Below are 4,109 nucleotides of genomic sequence, written 5' to 3' on the forward strand. Positions count from 1 at the left end.
AAGAAAGAAAGAAAGAAAGAAAGAAAGAAAGAAAGAAAGAAAGAAAGAAAGAAAGAAAGAAAGAAAGAAAGAACTGGCTGGGCACAGTGGATCACACCTGTAATCCCAGCACTTTGGAAGGCTGAGGTAGGCAGGTTGCAAGGTCAGGGGTTCAAGACCAGCCTGGTCAACATAGTGAAACTCCATCTCTACTAAAAATGCAAAAAAAAAAAAGTAGCCAAGTATGGTGTTGGGCACCTGTAATCCCAGCTACTTTGGAGGCTGAGGCAGGAGAATCAGTTGAACCTGGAGGCAGAGGTTGCAGTGAGCTGAGATCATGCCACTGCACTCCAGCCGGGGCAACAGTGTGGGACTCCATCTCAAAAAGAAAAAGAAAAAAAGAAATAAAGAACACTAATAAAGGTATCAGTTTTGGTAGTTTGTATGTTAATAGGAATTTATCCATTACATCTAGGTTATCTACATTACGAATGTATGTAATATCACTAAGCATGCTTAAATGGAATAAATTTTATTGATATTATGTGTTAGTGTACAATTGTTCACATATTCTCTTATAGTCTTCTTTATTTATATAGGTCGGTAGTGATGTTCCCGTTTTCATTTCTGATTCTAATAATTAGAGCCTTCTCTTTTTTTCTTAGTCTAGTTAAAGGTGTGTAAATTTTATTGTTGCTTTCAAAAAACTAATTTTAGGCTTCATTGGTTCTATTGTTTTTCTATTCTCAATTTCTTTATTTGTTCCCTTTATTCTACATATATTCTTTATTTTCTTCCTTCTTCTAGGTTTGGGTTTAGTTTGCTCTTCCTTTTCCTGGTTCCTTAAGGTGTGAAGTTAGATTACTGAATTGAGATCTTTCTTGTTTTTTAACATAAGCATTTATAGCTATAAATTTCCCTCCATAAACTGTTTTGCTGTATCCCATAAGTTTTGGTTTGTTATATAATCACTGTCATTTATCCCATAGTATTTTCTAACTTCTCTTTTGGTTTCTTCTTTGATCAACTGGTTGTTTGAGTGTGTGTTGTTTAATTGCCATATATTTGTGAATGTTCCAGTTTTCCTTTTGTTATTGATTTCTGATTTCCATTGTGGTCAGAGAAGATACATTATATGATTTCAACAGTTTTAAATTTATTGAGACTTGATTTTTGGACTCACATATGGTCTAATCTGGAGAACTGAGAAGAATGTGTATTTGAGAAGAATGTGTATTTGGGAAGAATGTGTATTCTGCTGTTGTTGGGTTGAGTGTTTTATATATGGCCATATTAGATCTAGCTTGTTCATAGTGTTCTTCAAGTTCTCTCTTTTGTTATTGATCTTTGATCTAGTTCTATTTAAAAAAATTTTTTTTAATCAGTGGAAGTGACTTATTGAAGTCTTCAAATATTATTGTTGAGCTGCAATTGCCTATTTCTGTCTTCAATTCTGTCCGTTTATGCTTGATATATTTTGGGGGTCTGATGTTAGGTACATAAATGTTTATAATTGTTAGGTACATAAATGTCTATAACTGATGTTAGGTACATAAATGTTACAAAATGATGGCTTATGCCTGTAATCCCAACTGCTTGGGAGGTTGAGATGAGAGGATTGTTTGAGGCCAAGAGTTCGAGACCAGCCTGGGTAACATAGCAAGACCCTGGTCCCTAAAAAAAATTTTTTTTAATTAGCGAAGTATGGTGGTGTGCACCTGTAGTCCCAGCCACCTGGGAAACTGAGGTGGGAGGATCACTTGAGTCCAGGAGTTTGAGGCTGCAGTGAGTTATGACTGTGCCACTGCACTCCAGCCTGGGCAAAAGAGCAACACACTGTCTCTAATTGTTTTAATGGTGCTGGGACAACTGGATATCTACACACGAAATCATAAAGCTGCACTATATCTCACACCAACAAATTAACTAAAAATGGATCAAAGCCCTATATGTATGAGATAAAGCCATAAAACTCCTAGAAGGAAACGTAAGAGTAAATATGCATGACCTTATACTGGGCAACGGTTTTTTAGATACAACACCAGAAGCACAAGCAACGAAAGGAAAAATAGATAAATTGGATGTCATCAAAATTAAAAAGTTTTGGCCGGGCGCGGTGGCTCAAGCCTGTAATCCCAGCACTTTGGGAGGCTGAGACGGGCGGATCACGAGGTCAGGAGATCGAGACCATCTTGGCTAACACGGTGAAACCCCGTCTCTACTAAAAATACAAAAAATTAGCCGGGCGAGGTGGCCAGCGCCTGTGGTCCCAGCTACTCGGGAGGCTGAGGCAGGAGAATGGCGTGAACCCGGGAGGCGGAGGTTGCAGTGAGCTGAGATCCAGCCACTGCACTCCAGCCTGGGCGACAGAGCAAGACTCCATCTCAAAAAAAAAAAAAATTAAAAATTAAAAAGTTTTGTGCATCAAAGGACACTACGAAAAGAGGAAAACAACCCATACAAGGGGAGAACATGCTTGTAAATCACAATTCTGATAAGGAGCTAACATCCAGAATACATAAAGAACTCTTACAAATCAACAACAAAAAGTCAACCCAATTCAAAAGTAGGCAAAGTCCTTTAAATAGACATTTCTCCAAGGAAGATATGCCAATGGCCAATACACGCAGGAAAATAAGCCCAAAATTATTGGTCATTAGGGAAATGTAAATCCACAGCACAATGACATGCTATTGATACTTCACACCCACTAAGGTGGTTATAATTTAACACACACATACACCAACAAATAGAAGGTAGCAGATGTTGAAAAGGACAAAGAGAAACTGGAATGCTTATATATTGCTAGTGAGAATATAAAATGGTACAAATGCTGTGAAAAACAGTCTGACAGGTCCTCAAAATGTAAACATGGAATTCTATACAACTCATCAGTTCCCGCTTCTAGGTATATACCCAACAGAATTAAAAAGAGGTGTACAAACAAAAACGTGTACAAGAATGTTTATAGGGCCAGGCACGGTGGCTCATGTCTGTAATCCCAGCACTTCGGGAGGCCGAGGTGGGAGAATCACTTGAGGTCAGGAGTTCAAGACCAGCCTGGCTAACATGGTGAACCCCCCACCTCTACCAAAAATACAAAAAATTAGCCAGGTATGGTGGTACACACCTATAATCCCAGCTACTTGGGAGGCTGAGGCAGGAGAATCGCTTGAACCCAGGAGGTGGAGGCAGTGAGCTGAGATGGTGCCACTGCACTCCAGCCTGGGTAACAGAAGGAGACTCTGTCTCAAAAAAAAAAAAAAAAAGAATGTTTATAGAAGCACTATTCACAGTAGCCAAAAGTTGAAAAGAACCCAAAAGTCCATCAGCAGATGAATGGATGAATGAAATGTGGTGTCATTATGACGGACTACGATTCAGCCATAAAAAGGAATGGCATTCTAAAACATACCCCAACACGGCTGTACCTTGAAAACATGCTCAGTGAACAAAGCTAGACACAGAGACCACATATTCTATGACTCCATCTATACGAAATGTGCAAAACAGGCAAATCCATATAGAGACAAGCAGGATAGGAGTGGTTGGAATAAAGCAGAAGAGCAGTGGTTGCCAGGGGCTGGGCGTGGCTGCTTCATACTATGGGGGTTCCTTCTGAAGCAAAGATAGTGTTCTGGAACTAGGTAGTGGGGATGGTTGCACAACATTGTGGCTGTACTAAATGTCACTGAATTGCACACTTCAAAATGGGCAAAATGGTAAATTTTATATTATGGTTGATCACAGTTTAAATAAAATTACACCCACCAAGGGTTTCTAAGCATGCAGCCCCTGAGGGCCGCAGTACTGGCTACTATCAGCATTTTAAATCTTGTTTGCTCTTACAGGTGGGAGGTGTGTGTTTAAATCTGAGAAACTTTAGTTATTCATGAGATCAACTAGCTGTTCATTTCATTAAGGCTTATTGGAAATTTAAAATGTTCAATCTTGTATTCAATTCTTTTGTATCTTATTCTGTTTTAGTGGTAAGGACTCTAAATTTTTCACATTCATCTTCCATCTGTCATGGAGATTGCAAGTACTTTCTGGCCATTCATATCTTTATTTGTACACCCAACGATTCCATCGGGGCTGTGATGGGAATGTCGTGGATGCTGAGCTGAGCT

The sequence above is a fragment of the Colobus angolensis genome, unplaced genomic scaffold (genome assembly GCF_000951035.1).
Source record: "Colobus angolensis palliatus isolate OR3802 unplaced genomic scaffold, Cang.pa_1.0 Scaffold38, whole genome shotgun sequence".
Lineage (NCBI taxonomy): Eukaryota > Metazoa > Chordata > Mammalia > Primates > Cercopithecidae > Colobus > Colobus angolensis.